The 21,050-nt window shown below is 43.5% G+C and overlaps 1 protein-coding gene and 1 pseudogene across 4 annotated transcripts in view; one reads left to right on the top strand and one right to left on the bottom strand.

The window, feature by feature from the left end:
* LOC309656333 (taste receptor cell protein 1-like) overlaps positions 1-21,050 on the top strand; it is a 73,879-nt gene that overhangs the window by 40,683 nt on the left and 12,146 nt on the right. The gene's annotated exons all lie outside the window — the stretch shown is intronic.
* LOC309656345 (stress-induced-phosphoprotein 1 pseudogene) lies at positions 13,842-19,229 on the bottom strand (annotated as a pseudogene). Its single transcript has one exon. The product of its transcript is annotated as a stress-induced-phosphoprotein 1 pseudogene (transcript).

Below are 21,050 nucleotides of genomic sequence, written 5' to 3'. Positions count from 1 at the left end.
CACCAGGGAAGCCCGTTGGCTTTTCTGATGAGAAATATGCAGATAATCTTTTTGAGAATCCCATGTATTTATTTGCATCTCTTTTGCAGTTTTCAGGATTCACTTTGTCTTTTGAAAGTTTGTTATAATGTGTCTCCGTGTGGGTCTTCTTTGAGTTCATCTTACTTGGAGTTCATTGAGCTTCGTGGACACTTATATTCATGTCTTTTATCAAATTTGTGAAGCTTTCAGTCATTATTTCTCCAAATATTCTCTTGGCTGTTTTGTCTCCCTCTTCTCCTTCTGGGACTCCCACAGTATATATGATATCCACTTGATGGTATCTCACAGGTCCCTTGGGCTATGTTCACTTTTCTTCATACTTTTTTCTTTCTGTTCCTCAGCCTTGATAACTTCCTTTGTCCTGTCTTCAAGTTCACAAGTTTTTTCTTCTGCCTGTTCAAATCTGCATTTGAATTGCTCTAGTGAATTTTTCATTTTGGTTATTTTACTTACAGCTCCAGAATTTCTTCTTGGTTCCTTTTTAGGTTTTCTATCTCTCTATTGATATTTCCATTTTATTCACACATCATTTTCTCGACTTTCTCCCATCTTCCTTTAGTTCTTTGAGCATCTTTAAGACAGTTGTTTTAAAGTCTTTGTCTAGTATATTTGCCATTATGTCTTTCTTAGAGATAGTTTCTGTTGAGTTCTTTTTTCTTCTTTGAATGGGTCATACTTTCCAGTTTCTTTTTATGCATTGCAATTTTTTTGTTGTTGAATACTGGACATTTGAATCTAATAATGTGGTAACTCTGGAAATCAGATTCTCTCCCTTCCTCAGGGCTGTTTTTTGTTTTTGATTTTCTTTATTGTGTGTATGGTTTTTTTAAAAATTGATGTAGCCTGTCTCTGTGCTGAGGATCAGCCTGAGGTATACATTTAATGTCTTCTTAGGTCTTTTCTGAGCCTTTCCTTGGGCATGCATAGTAACTTTCTAATTTTCCCCATATATGCAGTTGTTTTTGAGCATCCTAGTTTTCTAGTTGTTTTTGAATGTCTGGCTCCTAAAAGGGGAAAAATGAAGGGAGTGAAAGTGGTGCTAACCTTCTGTATCTCTTGGAAGTCACTTCATCAGATGGGGTGGGGTTGCAACAATGGGGGGAGGTGCAACAAAAATGGCTGCCCACTTCTCTTTCTGCACCTCTGTGGTCAGAAGCAGCAATCAGCAATCATAAAAGATCTCCAGGAATTCCCTGGTGGTCCAGTGGTTAGGACTCTGTGCTTTCTCTGCCAAGGACCCAGGTTAAATCCCTGGTCAGGGAAGTAAGCTGCATGGCGTGGCCAAAAGAAAAAAAAAACAAAAAAGAAAAAAAAATTATCTCCAACATTCAGAGGACAGGGTCCTTTTACCCACCCTAGCTCCCACTAGGTCCATTATACTATTTTTTTTCTTTTGTTCATATTTGAAAATTTTAAAACAAAAAGAGTTTTTTTTAATTTTTAAATTAATTTTTGAAAAACAGACACAAGAAACACATTAGTCAAATATAAAAAAAGGGTATTTTAAGAATCTTCATTTGAACATCCATCTGAAAAAAAAAAGACAAAAATTGGACTTTGAATGATGGACTGACTGGACATTTGATGATTCTAAGGAATTATTATTCATTTTACTTTTTAGGTCTCATAATAGTCCTGGGCTTTTGTTAAAAAAAAAAAATCCTTATCTTGAAGATATACAAACTGAATTATTTATAGGTGATGTTATATGAAGTTTGGGGTTTGAGTAAAATAATCCAGTGTAAGCAGAGTGTGGAGAGTATAGAGGAAGCAAGAGTGTCTATATGTCAATAATTATTGAAGATGAATAATGGGATTATTATATTTTCTTCTATATAGATAGAAAATTTTCATTAAAATGGGGTAGAAATATTCATTTAGATGTACATGTGTGTGAATTTATAAATAAATCTATCTATCTATCTATCTATCTATCTATCTATCTATCTATCATCTCTTTATTTCCTATTGCATACCTGACCTTCCAACTTGGATAGATTTCCTTCTGTCTAAAGTACCTCTTAGGTCTGCTAGTGATAGATTCTCTCAGTTTTTATATGTCTGCAAGTATCTTCATCTTGCCTCCTTTTCTGACATATATTTTTGCTATGTCTTGAATTTGAAGCTGCAGTCATTTTCTTTTAGCCCATTGAAGGTGTCATTCTGTGGTCTTCTGGTTCCTGCTGTTTCTGTTGAGAAGTCAGCTTTCAACCTCATTCTTGCTCCTTTGAAGGCAAGCTGACTTTTTTCCTCAAATTCTTCTAAGATTTAAAAATACTTGTCTTTGCTTTCCTGATGTTTTACCATAATGTAGCGAGGTGTATAATTAATTTTATTTATCCTGCTTGGAATTTATAAGACTTCATTATTTGAAAAACATTCTCAGTCATTATTTTTAAAATATTGCTTCAACCTCATTACCTCTTTCCCCTCTTTGACTCCAACTGAAGGCATATTTGATCTACTCAGTGTATCCTCTGTCTCTCCTACTCTCCCTTCTGCATATTTTATTCTTTTGTCCCTTCATGTTTAATTCAAATATTTTCTTCTGACCTATCTACCAGCTCACTAATTCTCTCTTCATTTTTGTCTAATTGACTATGAAAACCATCCATGGGGTTATTAATTATTGTACTTTTCTACTTCAATGTTTTTTCCAATCTGCTGTGCCATTTTTTTTTTTTTTGTAGTTTTGTAGTTTTTGAAGTTTTCTAAGTCTTTTATCTCCTTGAACATAGTAAGCATGGTTATTTTTTAGTCTGTGTCTGCTGATTCCAATATCTGGAATCTCTGGGGGTGTTTCTTTTTTCTTTTCTCTCTTTTTTTTGTAACCATGCCTGACTGGCTTGTTTTATTAGAGAAGAGTATGTGGAGTTAACGAACGTGAAGACAGTTGGTACTGATCTCGGAGAGACAGCAGTGAGTGGTGCTGAAGAGAGATCTTAATTCCCTGCCCAGGGATTGAACCTGGGTAGCCTGGATGAAAACCAGGAATGCTAAACAGTAGCCCACCAGAGGCTAGAGGCTAGAAGCAAAGTTCCCCTGGCTCTTACCCCATTGAAAGCAAGATGTTTCAGGGAGGCACAAACTGTAAGAACAGGTACAAAGTTTATTATTAGAGACACAGCACAACAAGTGGGAGAGCACACAGAGAAACAGTTTATTTAAGACAGAAGCAGGCAGAAATACACACCGGGAGAGAAAGGGTATGGGCGGCCTTCCTATTGAGGAGGAGCGCAGGAAAGAGGTGATTCAAATCACTTATATAGGGCAGTTCTTCCGGGTCTTTGTTTACCTTTGGCCAATTATCTTATTTCTTTTTTCACACCTGACTGGTCCTAGGACCCTTCCCAACTTGCGTGCACAAATTTTTGCTAAGATGGATTCCATTGCAGAGGCCTGTGGCAGTATGTCCACACTTATTATGGGGTGGCACCCTCTCCCTTTTTGACCCCCAAGGAACCTTTCTGCGCATGTGCAGACAGGGAAGTTTTCCTTGACTTCAGGAGTGGTCATCTTATCTCTTTACTTCAGCAGAGCTCAGCTTCTGCACTAGCTTTGTCCTTGGAGCGTCTGGGTGAGAACAAAGCTTCAATTTTACTCCACTTGACAAACACCAGCTGTCCAGCCCAGGGGCCCATCTATCTCCTACCTCAGTATCTGAGGTTGGGAAAAACATCCGCCCCTCCCCATACATGCCCACTGCTACAAATAAAAAATAAACAACTATGAGGGAGCAGCCGAGACAGTGACTGGGGTTCAGAGGAAGGAGAAATGGAAGTGAAGGGCAGCAGAAGAGACCATGCATGGGCTGGGAGGGCCCAGAGGCAGCAGCTGCATGAATAACATGAGTACAAGTCTCTGTATCTTCCACATAGGTCTGTATAAGTACAGAGAGATAAGTTGTCACTTTCCCCCACCTTCTCTCCCTCCTGCTTCATGCTGCTTGCTGCAATCCCAGCTCCTTTTTCCACATGAGGGTGAAAGGAAGGGGAATGACGAGTACGTCATCACTAAATTGCAATCAGTCTCATATCCATGATCTGGATCTTCCATGCTATTACAAGATTCTTCAGTGTTCACTGAGTGCCTAGGGGTAATTCTTTTTTAAAAAAATTTTATTGAAGCATAGTTGATTTAAAATGTTGTGTTAATTTCTTATGTACAGCAAAGTGACTCAGTTATACATATGTTACCGACCAGGGTTCTTGGCCTCCTTAATCAATAGAAATTGATTAGAGGACAGACAAGAAATTCAGGTAAGGCTTTATTGGGGCCCCTGCTGCAGCAGTGGGGAGCGAGAACAAGTAACAGTTTCCCTTGCTAGCTCCCTCCCTCAAGGTGGTGTGAGCTGATTCCTTATATGGAGTGAAGGTAGGGGTATGTCCAGGGTTCGGGCTGGAGGGGTGGCTTAGGAGGTTTGCCCACCCCTTAGGTGGTGTTGTGTGCTGGGGGCATGCACAGTACCCTGCTTTTGCTCCGGGCTCTTTAGAAGTGGCAGTTGGGCTTTTTGGTCTCTTTGTATCTTGTTGTCCAGAATTTGCCCCAACTGCGCATGCACACAGTTATTTTTAGTCCCTTATAGTTTCTTTGTATTTTGTTGCTCAAGGTGATGTTTGACCAGGTGCAAGCACTGCAGCACTGTGGCACTGCAGCAAAGGGTCCCAGGTCCCAGCCTGTCTCATTTCCCCCAAGAGACTCTACACCTTTATTCTTAAGGGGTAAGGGGCTGAAGGTCTCTTCTTCTGAAACTCTTCCTCCTGGATGGGCTGCAGACCCTAGCCTACGCTAGAGGTGTAGAAGTCCCTTGCTGACTGTTTCAAGGACTTGTAGGGACCTGGGCCACTCTCCGCTGGAATGGGTTGAATGCCTTGAGCCATCATGAGCCTTACTTAAGATTGTTGGAGCCTAGAAGACACAACCTTAACCAGAAGGTTAAACAAACAAGGGCTAAAAAGGGGAAGAACAACAATAGCCATTAAAGGGCCTAGAAAGGGAAGGAACCAGGTTCACTTTGGGAGGGCTTCCTTAACTGTTGACCAGATAGCTGAGGCGGTATCACCCCTGCCAAAATTGTGAAGCCACTTTGCTCGGGCATATATTTCCTTAATATTAACTTCTACCTGTCCTGTCGCATTGATCCAGGTGCAGCAGAAAGTATTAGTTATCACACAGACTATCTGTCAATGGTGCCTGTCTTTTGAATAGATATCTCAGATCTTCCACTGGCTCACAGGTGTATTGTTCTTCTGTTGTGACCTGGGGGGCTTCTGGAGGTAAAAACTTTAGTGTGGACAAATGTACCCAACTAGATATCCTTTGAGTTTGACAGCAGTGGGAGTGGCTAAAATTACTTTATAGGGGACCTTCCATTTTGGCAATAGTTGGTCTTCAGGGATCCAACTTTCCAGGTTTTATGAACTTGGTCCCTGGGGTTTATTTGTGAAGGAACTGCTCCTTCCTCTGTAGTTTTAGTGGGAGCTGGCAGTGCTTTGTGTGCATAGTCCTGGATTGCCTTCTGAACTTGTCCTAGATTAATAATATATCTCAGGGCCTGGTTTACTTCCTCATCCAGTACAATGTCAGTAGTAAGAAAAGGCCTCCCATAGGTCATTTCAAATGTCTTAAGCCTCAGACCACTCCTGGGGGCTATATGGACCCTGAGGGGTGCAGTAGGAAGCAAGCTGGTCCAGGGTTCATGAGCGTCTTGGCACAGCTTTGCTAAGGTTTTCTTTAAAGTATGGTTCATTTTCTCTACCTTCCCTGAAGACTGGGGGTGCCAAGAAGTGTGTAGCTTGTAATCTATCCCTAGGGCCATTGTGAACCCCTGTGTGATTATGGTTATAAAGGGCCTGTTATCACTCTGCAGGGACTTTGGAAGTCCAAACCAAGGAATTATTTCTTTTAAAAGGGACATACAGACTTCCATAGTCTTTTCAGATCGGGTAGGGTAAGGTTTCAACCCATCCTGTGAAAGTATCAACAAACACCAGAAGATATTTATATCCTCATCATGGGGGCATTGGGTGAAATCTAACTGCCAGTCTTCCCCCGGGTATGTCCCTCGGCATTGAATTGGCCTGAGTAACGAAGGGGGGATTGGATGGGTCTGTGGGTTATTACAGGCACATAAATCACAGGCAAGTGTTACTTGTTTTACTGCTCTTTTAAGCCCCTTCCCTGAAAAAGCCTTTTGCATCAAGTCCCATAGTGCATCCTCCCATAGTGGGTGGCATCATGTAAGCTCTTAGTGAGTTTCCACTGTTGGGCCTCAGGGATTAGAACCTCATCCTCCTTTTTATACCTTTTGCCTCCTTTTTATACCTTTTGCTTCCTTTCTCATAGTCCCATTTCTCAGCATTTTCTTGTTCCTGTGGGGAATACTGGGGAAGGCTAGGGAGTTCAGGGGGCCATAATTTGTTCAGGTTCCTGAAATCAAGCTGCCTCTTTTGCAATTTGATCAGCTTTGCTGTTCCCTTGGCTCACAAAATATCCGCCCCTCTGATGGACCCTACAGTGGGCTACTGCTACCTGGGTCGGGAGCTGCACTGCTTCTAAAAGAGCCAGAATCAAATCTTTATGTTCTATGGGGGAATTTCTAGGGGTTAACATTCCCCTTTCTTTCCACTGGCAGCATAAGCCTGTAGCACATGGAACCCATAATTAGAGTCAGTAAAAATATTTAATTTCTTATCCTTCCCTAATTGCAAAGCTCCCATTAATGCAATTAGTTCAGCCTTCTGGGCTGACGTCTGGGGTGGCAGGGCCTTGGCTTCTATAATTTCATCTAGACTAACTATGGCATACCCCGCCTTTCGGGTTCCCATTTCTACAAAACTGCTCCCATCGGTAAACCATTCGACCTCAGGGCTGTCAAAAGGCTCATCTAGAAGATCAGACCTGCTGGACTAAGTTTGTTCTATGGTCTCAATACACGGATGCACTGAGTCTCCACTCTCGCCTGCTGGAAACAGAGTTGCCGGGTTCAGGGTTTGGCATACCTTTAAGGGAATGTCAGGGGTATCCATTAGGAGGGCCTGATATCTTGTTAACCTTCCGCCAGTCAACCAATGATGTCCCTTGACTTCCAGCACAGATTGTACCTCATGAGGGGTTAACACATCTAAGTGTTGTCCCAGGATGAGTTTGGAAGCCTCATTAACCCACAGGGCTGTGGCTGCTACTGCCCACAGGCAGCTTGGCCATCCCAGGGCCACTGAATCCAGTTGCTGTGAAAAGTAAGCCACTGGCCTTTGATCCAGTCCCAGCTTTTGGGTCAGGACTCCTAGTGCTGTCCCTGACCTCTTGTGAATGTATAGGGTGAAGGGCTTGTCCAGATTTGGGAGCCCCAGTGCTGGTGCTCTGCTCAACTCAGGCTTTCGAGTCTCAAAGGCCTGCTGGTAGTCCTTATTCCACTGAAGGGGTTCCCTTTCTTCTCCCTTTAGAGCCTCATATAGAGGTTTGGCTATAAGGCCATAATTTGGAGTCCAGATACGACAGAACCCAGCCATCCTGAGAAAGCCTCGGAGTTGCCTCTGTGGTTGGAGATGGTAATGCACTAATTGCTGTTTTTCGATCTATGGCCAGGGCTCATGCCCCTGGGCTCAAAACAAATCCTAAATATTGAACCTGTTGCTGTGAGATCTGAGCCCTGGTTGAAGAGACTTTACATCCCCTTTTTGCCAGAAAATTTGGGACCCTAACGGTATTTTGATCTGAATCTTGTTTGGTCTCACTACTTACCAATAAATCACGTCAACATATTGTAGCAGAGTTCCCTTCTCAAGGCCCAGTTTCCTCAGTTTCCTTGCTAACATGTTTCCAAAAAGATGGGGGCTGTCCTGAAAACCCTGAGGAAGCACTGTCCAGGTATACTGGGTACCCTCCAGGATGTCAGCATCCATCCAATTCAAAGGCAAAAAGGATGTAGGGGAATACAGAAAAACGCATCTGTGAGGTCCAAAACAGAAATACTGAGCGCTCCCCGGCACATGGGTGAGGGTGTATGGGTTTGGCACCAGTGGGTGAATAGGGATGGCTGCCTCATTCACTGCTCGTAAGTCTTGCACAAACGGATATTCCCCGTTAGGCTTCTGAATGGGGAGGATGGGGGTGTTGCAAGGGGATTGGCAGGGCCTAATGAGTCAGTGTTTTAGGAATTTGCTGAGCAGCAGTTGGATTCCCCTCAGGGCTTCAGGCTTTAAAGGATATTATCTTTTCCAGGAGTATTTTTCCCAGGCCTTAAACTTTTTTTTTATTGGGGGAACACGTTTTGCCCTCCCTGGCACCGATGTATTCCAAACTTCAGGATCTACTCATTCTCTAACACCTTGGGGGATGTTTTGGGGAGAATTATAATGACCAGCAGGTGGGTCATCTGGGGCTACTAATAGATGGCATTCTCTGAATTCTCTACCTCGTTGGACTTCACCCTGTCCTAAGAATATACTAGCTCCTAACTTATTTAGCACATCTCTCCCGAGGAGAGGGACAGGGCATTCTGGCATATACAAAAAGGAGTAAGTAATAATAATGGACCCGATTCTGCAGGCAAGGGGAGATGTAAATCGCCTTACTTTTGGCTGTCCATCAACTCCCAGCCCAGTACGCTCGGTTGGAGAGGGGGACAGCTGACCAAGTCAGAACAGAGCAGGCGGCTCCAGTGTCTGCAAGAAATTTAGTTCTTCTACCTGCCACATCAAGGGTCACCTGAGGCTCCGCTGGAGTAATGAGGATCGATCGAGTGGGATCTGGAGCCGGGCAGGTGCTCGGGCTCCGTCAGTCGGTGTGTGGGAATCTCTCATCAGAGAGATTCACTAGGAACTGGGGCCAGTCAGAGTTGCCCCTCAGGCATCCCACTAGAGGGTGCTCAGGACATTCCCCCTCCCAGTGCCCCCCTTTCCGACAAAAGGCACACTGGTTCGGGCCCAGGCAGCTTCTTGGTGGTCTGTCCAGCCTTCTCGGCCCTCCAGGGCCCCCTCGAGGTGGTGGGTGGATCAGAGGAACCAAAAGCTGCATTTTCTTTATTAGCCTCTTATCCTTATTGGCCTCCTCCGTTAAGTGTTAAGTCTCGGTTGTTCTAGACCTTGAAGGCCTCCTCTACCAAGGTTGACAACGGGGTTTGGGGCCCAGCCTCAAGCTTTTGAAATTTTCTCTGGATATCAGGAGTAGCCTGGGTGATAAAACGCATGGCCAAGAGTGTCCTTCCTTCTGAGGACTCAGGGTCTGTATTGGTGTTCTTCCTGAATGCGTCTGTCACCCAGCTCAGGAAGATTTCCAGGTTTTCATCTTTTTCCTGTGTAACCTCTCGGACCTTATCATAATTTACAGGCTTCACCCTACATCTTTTCATTCCTTCTGATAGGCAAGTGATATAATGTCTCATCCTACCCTGGCCTAGACGATCTTCATAGTCCCAGTGGGGATCATGTTCTGGGATTGTGTTCTCACCTGCCTGATAAATATGGTGGTGTAGACTGGTTTCCAGTAGGCCATCTCCATGTTCCCTGGCCTTCCTCAGTATATGCTCCTTTTCATCTGGGGTGTGACAGTGGGCCAGAATAACCGTGATGTCCTGCCAGGTGAGAGAGAATGTCAACCCCAACCTGATAAATTCATCCCTAAAATTGTCAAGGTTCTCTGAGAACCTGCCAAACAACTCCTTACAGATTCCTAAGTCTCCCATTGAGAAGGGGACATGCACTGTAGCCATCCCTCCGTCCTGAAGGGGGTAAAGGCCTTGTGGGGCAGAGGTGGGGGCTAACTTTGAACCTGATTCAGAGTGACAGGAAGTTCCACTACAGGTTACCCTGGAGGGACTAGTCTCTCCCTCCTGGGGCAATGGAAGATATAAAGGGACATAGCGAGGCGGAGTTTGGGATTGGTCAGAGCGACCCAGAGAAGTAGGTGGCTCCGGGGAAGTAGGTGGGGCTTGATTTCCCACCTGAGAGTTGGGGAAGGTTAGAATGGGGTCATCTAAAACATCAGGAGTGTTTTCTGATTCCCCAGGCTTTTGATTACAGGAGTTGCATAGAGCTGGTTTTTGGTAAAGGATCATGAACGCTTGAATGTAGGGAACCCCAGTCCATCTTCCCATCTTGTGACAGTAAAGATCCAATTGCAAGATGGTATTATAATTTAGAGACCTATTTTCAGGCCATTTTTCTCCATTCCCCAGCTTATATAAGGGCCAGGTAGTGTTACAATAGAGTTTGTTTTTCCCTTTTCATCCCGTCAATTTTGAAAATTTTCCAATTTTTTTTTTGGTGTATTTTTTTAAATTTAATTTTATTTATTTTTTTATACAGCAGGTCCTTATTAGTTATCCATTTTATACATATTAGTGTATACATGTCAATCCCAATCTCCCAGTTCATCCCACCACACACCCCCCGCCACTTGCCCCCTGTGGTGTCGATACGTTAGTCCTCTACATCTGTGTCTCAATTTCTGCCCTGCAAACTGGTTCATCTGTACCATTTTTCTAGGTTCCACATATACGTGTTAATATATATTTGTTTTTCTCTTTCTGACTTACTTCACTCTGTATGACAGTCTCTAGATCCATCCATGTCTCTGCAAATGACCCAATTTTGTTCCTTTTTATGGCTGAGTAATATTCCATTTTATATATGTACCACATCTTCTTTATCCATTCATCTGTCGATGGGCATTTAGGTTGCTTCCATGTTCTGGCTATTGTAAATAGTGCTGCAATGAACATTGGGGTTCATGTGTCTTTTTGAATTATGGTTTTCTCTGGGTATATGCCCAGTAGTGGGATTGCTGAGTCATATGGTAATTCTATTTTTAGTTTTTTAAGGAATCTCCATACTGTTCTCCATAGTGGCTCTATCAATTTACATTCCCACCAACAGTGCAAGAGGGTTCCCTTTTCTCCACACCCTCTCCAGCATTTGTTGTTTGTAGATTTTCTGATGATGCCCATTCTACCTGGTGTGAGGTGATACCTCATTGTAGTTTTAATTTGCATTGCTCTAATAATTAGTGATGTTCAGCAGCTTTTCATGTGCTTCTTGGCCATCTGTATGTTTTCTTTGGAGAAATGTCTGTTTAGGTCTTCTGCCCATTTTTGGATTGGGGTGTTTGTTTTTTTAATATTGAGCTGCATGAGCTGTTTATATATTTTGGAGATTAATCCTTTGTCCATTGATTCGTTTGCAAATATGTTCTCCCATTCTGAGGGTTGTCTTTTTGTCCTGTTTGTAGTTTCCTTTGCTGTGCAGGAGCTTTTAAGTTTCATTAGGTCCCATTTGTTTGTTTTTATTTCCATTAGTCTAGGAGATGGATGAAAAAAGATCTTGCTGTGATTTATGTCAAAGTGTGTTCTTCCTATGTTTTCCTCTAAGCGTTTTATAGTGTCTGGTCTTACATTTAGGTCTTTCTTCTTTTATTTTTGTGTATGGTGTTAGGGAGTGTTCTAATTTCATTCTTTTACATGTAGCTGTCCAGTTTTCCCAGCACCACTTATTGAAGAGACTGTCTTTTCTCCATTGTATATCCTTGCCTCCTTTGTCATAGATCAGTTGACCATAGATGCGTGGGTTTATCTCTGGGCTTTCTATCCTGTTCCATTGATCTATATTTCTGCTTTTGTGCCAGTACCATATTGTCTTGATTACTGTAGCTTTGTAGTATAGTCTGAAGTCAGGGAGTCTGATTCCTCCAGCTCTGTTTTTTTCCCTCAAGATGGCTTTGGCTATTCGGGGTCTTTTTTGTCTCCATACAAATTTTAAGATTTTTTGTTCTAGCTCTGTAAAAAATGCCATTAGTAATTTGATAGGGATTGCACTGAATCTGTAGATTGCTTTGGGCACTGTAGTCATTTTCACAATGTTGATTCTTCCAATCCAAGAACATGGTATATCTCTCCATCTGTTTGTATCATCTTTAATTTCTTTCATCATTGTCTTATAGTTTTCTGCATACAGGTCTTTTGTCTCCCTAGGTAGGTTTATTCCTAGGTATTTTATTCTTTTTGTTGCAATGGTAAATGAGAGTGTTTCCTTAATTTCTCTTTCAGATTTTTCATCATTAGTGTATAGGAATGCGAGAGATTTCTGTGCATTAGTTTTGTATCCTGCAACTTTACCAAATTTATTCATTAGCTGTAGTAGTTTTCTGGTGGCATCTTTAGGATTCTCTCTGTATAGTATCATGTCATCTGCAAACAGTGACAGTTTTACTTCTTCTCTTCCAATTTGTATTCCTTTTATTTCTTTTTCTTCTCTGATTGCCGTGGCTAGGCCTTCCAAAACTATGTTGAGTAATAGTGGTGAGAGTGGGCATCCTTGTCTTGTTCCTGATCTTAGCGGAAATGCTTTCAGTTTTTCACCATTGAGAATGGTGTTTGCTGTGGGTTTGTCGTATATGGCCTTTATTATGTTGAGGTAGGTTCCCTCTATGCCCACTTTCTGGAGAGTTTTTATCATAAATGGTGTTGAATTTTGTCAAAAGCTTTTTCTGCATCTATTGAGATGATCATATGGTTTTTATTCTTCAATTTGTTAATATGGTGTATCACATTGATTGGCGTATATTGAAGAATCCTTGCATCCCTGGGATAAATCCCACTTGATCATGGTGTATGATCCTTTTAATGTGTTGTTGGATTCTGTTTGCTAGTATTTTGTTGAGGATTTTTGCATCTATATTCATCAGTGATATTGGTCTGTAGTTTGCTTTTTTTGTAGTATCTTTGTCTGGTTTTGGTATCAGGGTGATGGTGGCCTCATAGAATGACTTTGGGAGTGTTCCTTCCTCTGCAATTTTTTGGAAGAGTTTGAGAAGGATGGGTGTTAGCTCTTCTCTAAATGTTTGATAGAATTCACCTGTGAAGCCATCTGGTTCTGGACTTCTGTTTGTTGGAAGATTTTTAATCACAGTTTCAATTTCATTACTTGTGATTGGTCTGTTCATATTTTCTGTTTCTTCCTGGTTCAGTCTTGGAAGGTTATACCTTTCTAAGAGTTTGTCCATTTCTTCCAGGTTGTCCATTTTATTGGCATAGAGTTGCTTGTAGTAGTCTCTTAGGATGCTTTGTATTTCTGCGGTGTCTGTTGTAACTTCTCCTTTTTCATTTCTAATTTTATTGATTTGAGTCCTCTCCCTCTTTTTCTTGATGAGTCTGGCTAATGGTTTATCAGTTTTGTTTATCTTCTCAAAGAACCAGCTTTTAGTTTTATTGATCTTTGCTATTGTTTTCTTTGTCTCTATTTCATTTATTTCTGCTCTGATCTTTATGATGTCCTTCCTTCTACTAACTTTGGGTTTTGTTTGTTCTTCTTCCTCTAGTTCCTTTAGGTGTAAGGTTAGATTGTTTATTTGAGTTGTTTGTTGTTTCTTGAGGTAGGATAGTATTGCTATAAACTTCCCTCTTAGAACTGCTTTTGCTTCATCCCATAGGTTTTGGATTGTCGTGTTTTCATTGTCATTTGTCTCTAGGTATTTTTTGATTTCCTCTTTGGTTTCTTCAGTGATCTCTTGGTTATTTAGTAACGTATTGCTTAGCCTCCATGTGTTTGTGTTTTTTACGTTTTTTTCCCCTGTAATTGATATCTAGTCTCATAGCGTTGTGGTCAGAAAAGATGCTTGATATGATTTCAATTTTCTTAAATTTACTGAGGCTTGATTTGTGACCCAAGATGTGATCTATCCTGGAGAATGTTCCATGCACACTTGAAAAGAAAGTGTAATCTGCTGTTTTTGGATGGAATGTCCTATAAATATCAATTAAATCTATCTGGTCTATTGTGTCATTTAAAGCTTGTGTTTCCTTATTAATTTTCTTTCTTTTTTTTTTTTTTAATACTAATTGTAAAGTCTGCAGTGGGTATATAGGTGTTCAACTTTTTTCCAGATTTTATGTTTTTTTTGGTTTTGTTTTAAATTTTTAAATTTATTATTTATTTATTATTTTTTTTCTTATTTTTGGCTGTGTTGGGTCTTCGTTTTTTCTGTGCGAGGGCTTTCTCCAGTTGCGGCGAGTGGGGGCCACTCTTCATCGTGGTGCGTGGGCCTCTCACTATCGCGGCCTCTCTTGTTGCGGAGCACAGGCTCCAGACGCGCAGGCTCAGTAATTGTGGCTCACGGGCCTAGTTGCTCCGCGGCATGTGGGATCTTCCCAGACCAGGGCTTGAACCCGTGTCCCCTGCATTAGCAGGCAGATTCTCAACCACTGCGCCACCAGGGAAGCCCCACGTTTTCTTTTAAATTTCTGAGAATGTATATAAGTACTCAATTTTCTTTAAGTTAATTAAATACAGCTTATTTACAAGTTAGTTTTTACATAAAGACAGAACCAGAGATCTCAGAGTTTTCCTGCTTGAATTTAAAAACCCTCTTTTGTTTTTCCCCTCAGTCTGGGGGACTACAGATGAATCAGGTGGTTCCTGAGAGCCCAGGCAGAGTTACGTTACAAAGGCAGAGGAGAGAGAGGCAAGCTCCTCTCTTCTTTTTTTGCTCTTTAAGATCTCACTAAGTAACCCAAGGCTGGAGTCCCAGTTTATGTGGGCTGCATTTTCATTTCAAGGCGTAAATGCTCCACCATGCTCACAATGTTGGCAGAGACTTGCACGAGCAGTTAGACAGACAAAACTACATAAAACAAAGGTCCTTTCAAAAACACGTACCAGGGGGCTTCCCTGGTGGCGCAGTGGTTGGGAATCCTCCTGCCAATGCAGGGGACATGGGTTTGAGTCCTGGTCCGGGAGGATCCCACATGCCGCGGGGCAACTAAGCCCGTGCGCCACATCTACTGAGCCTGCGCTCTAGCGCCCGCCAGCCACAACTACTGAGCCCGTGAGCCACAACTACTGAAGCCTGCGCGCCTAGAGCCCGAGATCCGCAACAAGAGAAGCCACCGCAATGAGAAGCCCATGCACTGCAACGAAGAGTATCCCCCACTTGCCGCAACTAGAGAAAGCCCGCACACAGCAACAAAGACCCAATGCAGCCAAAAAACAAAAACAAAAAACAACAAAAAAAAACATGTATCAATGACAGAAACTTAAAGATACAAACAAGGAGTCTTCAGGATGAAGGGAGATGGAAATATAAGGGTGAGGACCAAAGGAGAGGTAAAGGGAGGAGGGACAGAAAAGACTGAAAAAGAGAAAGAGAAAGCGATTGCTATTTCAACCTGCCCCCTGTCAGTGTCTATTCAGGCAACAATCTGTGCGCTTCCAGAAAGGGCCAGTGAAGGAGAGAGCACCCTGTCCACTGCCCACCGGGTGATCAAGCCCAGAAACCAGCCAGTTGTACGTCATCTGTGGGTCCCCAATCCACAGGTGGGGCTCTCACCCACGTGTACACCAGTATATAGAAATCTGCTGCTTCAGCCCGTTCCCAACAGGACTTCTCTTGGAGGCAGGAAAATAAAGTCAAGAATATTGGGAGGATCAGACTTCCAGACGCTACACGATATGAGGTTTGAACCTCTATCACTCACAAATCTCCAGTCGGGAAGAGCCCACTGGACCAAGGTGTGAGGTGAGCCTCTCCCACCTCTGCTTGTCACCTGTCAAGGTGAGCCATTGCCAGCCAGAGGGAGCAGGTCTCACAAGCTGAGAGGAGTGATGAGGTAGCTGCCTGATATCCACTCTCTTGGAAGGACAGGACAGAAGTAAGAGAGGACAGAGAGAGAAGTAGAGAGATTTCAGGAGAGGGAAAGGGACAAAGGGGAAAGAGAAAGTGGTGAAGGAAAAGGAACAAGGAGAGGGGGAAAACGTTGCCTGAATGAGGGTACTGAGGCCCTCAGGGGCCAAGAAAGCAGACTTACCAAACGTGGTGACGCTGAAACAAGAGGTTCAGGTGGCCGCTTGTCACCACAGGGTAGCTGCGTTCAGTGGTCCCAGAGGTGCCCAGATCCTCTCCTGGGAAGGGGCCGATAGTCCCTTCGTGGTGTCACCACAATGTATGTTACCGATCAGGGTTCTTGGCCTCCTTAATCAATAGAAATTGATCAGAGGCCAGACAAGAAATTCAGGCAAGGCTTTATTGGGGCTCCTGCCGCAGCACGGGGGAGCGAGAACAAACAACAGGTTCCCTTGCTTGCTCACTCTCTGAGGTGGGGCGAGCTGGTTCCTAATATGGGGTGAGGGTAGGGGTGTGACCAGGGGTCGGGCCAGAGGGGTGGCTTAGGAGGTTTGCCCACCCCTTAGGTGGTGGTGTGTGCAGGGGGCATGCGCAGTACCCTGCTTTTGCTTTCAGCTCTTCAGAAGTGGCAGTTGGGCTTTTTGGTCTCTTTGTATCTCGTTGTCCAGAATTTGCCCCAACTGTGCATGCATGCAGTTATTTTAAGTCCCTTATATTGATACTTCCTTTGTATTTTGTTGCTCGAGGAGATGTGTGTCCAGGTGCAAGCACTGCAGCACTGCAGCAAAGGGGCCCAGGTCCCATATATATATGTGTGTGTGTGGTGTGTGTGTGTGTGTATGTGTGTGTATATATATATATATTCTTTTCCATTATGGTTTGTCACAGGATATTTCTTTTCCATTATGGTTTTTTCATATTCTTTTCCATTATGGTTTGTCACAGGATATTGAATATAGTTCCCTGTGCTATACAGTAGGACCTTGTTGTTTATCCATCCTGTATATAATAGTTTGCCTCTGCTAATCCCAAACTCCCAATCCTTCCTTCTCCTACCCACCCCACTTCGGCAACCACAAGTCTGTTCTTTATATCTGTGAGTTTGTTTTTGTTTCGTAGACGTGTTGATTTGTGTCATATTTTAGATTCCACATATAAGTGATATCGTATGGTATTTGTCTTTCTCTTTCTGACTTACTTCGCTTAGTATGATAATCTCTAGATCCATCCATGTTGCTGCAAATGGCATTCTTTTGCTCTTTTTGATGGCTGAGTAATATTACATTGTGTATATGTACCACATCTTCTTTATCCATTCATCTGTCGATGGTCATTTAGGTTGTTTCCATGTCTTGGCTATTGTAAATAGTTCTTCTATGAACATAGGGGTGCGTGTTTTTCAAATTATAGTTTTATCTGGATGTATGCCCAGGAGTGGGATTGCTAGGTCATATGGCAACTCTTTTTTTTGTTTTTTGAGGAACCTCCATACTGTTTTCCATAGTGGCTGTACCAATTTACATTCCTAGGGGTACTTCTGCACCTGTTCCAGGATGAGCTGCATGGCCGGGTCACTCATTATCTGCTGCACCTCAAGGCAGCCACAGCCCATCACTTCACATCTTCAGGCTGTTGTGTTGGTTGTACTGGGCCATGAGGTAGCATTGGTAACTGTCCGCTGCTTCCTTTACAGTTGGAGTCCAGGTCTGGTGTCTTCTGGTAGACATTTGTGGCCTTTGGGTAGTCTTTCATCACTTCTAGGGCAGCTGCTTTCCATGTATAACCCTTGATGAACATTGGCTCTAGCCGGATACATGCCTCACAGTCCTTGAGTGCCATCTGAAACTCCAGGAGGTTGCTATAGCAGGAAGCTTGATTGCTGTACAATTTAGCATCTTTTGAGTTCTGTTTGATGGCTTCCGTTTAATGCTTCCTGGCCTGGGGATAGTCCCTTTTCTGAAAACATGCATTGCCTTTGTTCTTCTCCTCTAAAGCCCACTCAGGGTTTATGTAGGCCAGTCACTCTTGCTCCTGCAGGATTTTCTCTTCCTGTTGGCATTTCTTGAGCACATCTGGGGTTCAGTGCTCTGCCAGAGACTTGTTGTAGAAATGGATGGCATCCTTGTACTTTTCTTCTTTGAAATAGGTGTTGCCAATTTGAGCATAAGCTCTGGTAGTCTGTCGGTAGTCTTCTTCGCCAACTTCAATGGCTTTCTCAAAAAGCTCCCGGAATTCACTGTAGTTGCCCTTTTCAATGTACACGGCTGCTTGGTTGGTCTCGAAAGTCATGTTGGTGGGGTCCAGGCCTGTGGCTCCGTCATAGAGCTTCAGGGTTGCATCAGAATCTTTCTTCTTACAAGCATCATTCCCCAATTCTTTTCCTTTCAGTGCCTGCTTCTTACTCTCCTGAAGATCTTTTTCCATTGGCTCTGGCTTGGTCTCCTTTTTGGGAGGAGGTGGTGGTGGAGGTATTGTCCTGGGATCACGCTCCAACTTCTGGTACAGATTGGACATGTTGAAAGGGTTCATGAATTTCCTTTCTGCCAGCCAGGCCTCCATACTCTGTAAACCCTCTTTGAGCTGAGGATTGTTTGCTTTGTGTTTTAAACCCTCCTCATAGGTTCGCTTGGCTTCTTCAAATGGGTTTAAGAACTCAAGAGCTTCTGCTTTTCATGAATAGCCCTTGCCCCAGTCAGGCTTGAAGGCAAGAGTTTTGCAACCATCCTCTGAGAGTGTTTCTATTGTCTGTTGTTTCTGCTAGCTCTTGGTTCAATTGTCTGGTCTCCTCCTGTGCCTGGCTGCCTTAGTTGTGTGCCGAATATTAAAAAAAAAAAAATTAGTTTGTAACATGTTTTGAGGATTAACATAATGTTATCTTCCTGCAGAGACAATTTTGTTTTCCTGTCCCGGTGCCTGAACTCACTAGAAATTAAAGATCATTTTTAAATTTATTTATTTATTTATTTTTGGCTGTGTTGGGTCTTCGTTTCTGTGCGAGGGCTTTCTCCAGTTGCGGCAAGCAGGGGCCACTCCTCATCACGGTGCGCGGGCCTCTCACTATCATGGCCTCTCTTGTTGCGGAGCACAGGCTCCAGACGCGCAGGCTCAGCAGCTGTGGCTCACGGGCCCAGTCGCTCCGCAGCATGTGAGATCCTCCCAGACCAGGGCTCGAACCTGTGTCCCCTGCATTAGCAGGCAGACTCTCAACCACTGCGCCACCAGGGAAGCCCCAAAGATCATTTTAATCCAATTTTAGGGATTGAGACTCAAAGCTGGGCTGCAGTCTATGTGAGGTCTGGCTTCCAGATCACCCTTACTCCCAAGGTACAGCCTTCCAGGGTCTCAAACCAGTGGTCTGTGGATTTATAAGAGCCATTCACACACCCTGCCCCAAACTTTGGCAGGCCCTGGGCTCCTACTTTTATCTCTGTAGTAATCTCAAAGCTGTTCAAAGTACTGCTCAGCTTCCCAGCTGTCTTTTTAGGATTGGCAACACACCCCCGCCCCCGCTGCCTGCCATGGGAAAACAGCTCTAAATGCTGAGCCTCCCTCTCTGAATTTTTGCCTCCTCCTGTATCTTGCTCTAGGAATTCTTCACGACTGTGTTGACTCTCTGACAGCTTCAAGCAGATTTCTGTTTCTCTGCAGCCAGAGTTTTTATTAAAGGTAAAAATTGCACTGCTTTTCCAATTTCTTCCTTGGTTAATGGGCAGTTCATACTGCCTACTTCTTCTTGAGACAGGAGCAAAAGCATGGAGTTGGAAATGAACCTGGAAAGGATGAGGGTTCCCACTTAGCCCGAGTGGAGGGTGCTTGTTGGGGAGACATGGAGAAGGGTGAAGAGAGGAAAATCATGAAGGGCTAAGGGCGCCTAAAAGACTGGGCTGCCTGAAAGGGATGCATGCCCCAAAGACCGTCCACTGCCCCCACTGAGGGAGCCCCGCTCATGTTGGCTGAGTTGGGGGCTGCTGAGTCAGAGAAGGGAGGCCATGCAAAGTTTCTACCCAACACAGGTGTAAAGTCAGGGCTAGGGCAGTAAAAAAAAAGAACAGAAAACCCCAAATAACAGTGGTTTGAATAAGACAGACATTTATTTCTCTCTCACACCAAACAAGTTTGGAGGTGGGTAGTCCACGGTTGGTCAGGTGACTTTACAAGGATGTCTAGGACCTTCCTTTTTTGCTCCACCATCTTCCACTCACAGCCTCTACTTCATGGTCCAAGAGCTTGAGTTTCACATTTCAGTCGGCAAGAAGGAGAAGGACAAAGAGTAACACCTTTTCCTTTTGGGGACGCTTACCCTACGTCCCTCACGGCACTCATCCTATTGGCCAGAACGGGGTCACGTGGTCACACCCACTACAAGGGAGGCTAGGAAATATAGTCTTTATTCTGGACCACCCCATGCCCAGCTAAGAATAAGGGATAGTGGGGACTTCCCTGGTGGTCCACTGGTTGAGACTCCGCGCTCCCAATGCAGGGGGCACGGGTTCGATACCTCGTCGGGGAACTGAGGAACTAAGATCCCACATGCTGCACGGCACAGCCAAAAAATAAATTAAAAAAAATAAGGGATAGTATTAGTAATGAAGAACGGGAGGAGGAATATTCAGGGACAACCAGTGGTCTCTGCTAGTGCCCTCCCCTTTCCTATCCTGTCCTCCCCCTCTCCTCCAGGAAGCCTTCCCTGACATCTCCAGTACCTACTAAGTCCCATTTCCTCTGCTTCACAGCTCAGAGAGTCTGATCACTGTAAGGAAATTTTGAATTAAAAAAAAAAATTACTGGATGTTTCCAATGGAAAACTATGCATTGTTTTGATTAGAACACATTCTTCTGATGCTCTCTCTATATATTTTTAAACAAACATCTCTTTTTTTACAACCTGTACCTTGTGGATGACTGATAGCAGTGCAAAATAATTGTTTATAATCATGCAAGTAGATTGTTTGCTGGAGATTTAGACCCTCCCCCCACCAATAGAAAAAGCCAGTTTTACATGTATTTCTAAATTTATTGAAACATTCCTTTATTCCATATAAATTAAGGCTTCTTTGAATTCTTCTTTGAACTGGTTGTAACATCTGCCTGATTCCCTCATTAATACTGAGTTAAACACAATCTTTAACATGTGTTCATTTTTTATCTGTATGAGAGCCATGATTTTCCTTTTTTTATCATTCAACACCATACACAGCCTGACTTGGTAAGGGGGGAAATCCAGCCAGAGGTTCCAGCAGGACAGATGCCAGTCTGGGCAGAAAAACCCAGGAAAAATGGCTCTAGGTGTCAGACCCCTGACCTTAGAGGACGCACCTTTGGAGATAAAGGGCAGGTCTGGGGCCAGGTTTCCTACTTGGGCACCATTATTCCCGGGGAGGAAGGACAGACAG

Source organism: Balaenoptera physalus (assembly GCF_965194825.1).
Source record: "Balaenoptera physalus genome assembly, chromosome: 2".
In the NCBI taxonomy this organism is placed as follows: domain Eukaryota; kingdom Metazoa; phylum Chordata; class Mammalia; order Artiodactyla; family Balaenopteridae; genus Balaenoptera; species Balaenoptera physalus.
The sequence above is the reverse complement of the archived record's forward strand: the minus strand, read 5'-3'. Positions and strand labels throughout refer to the sequence as shown.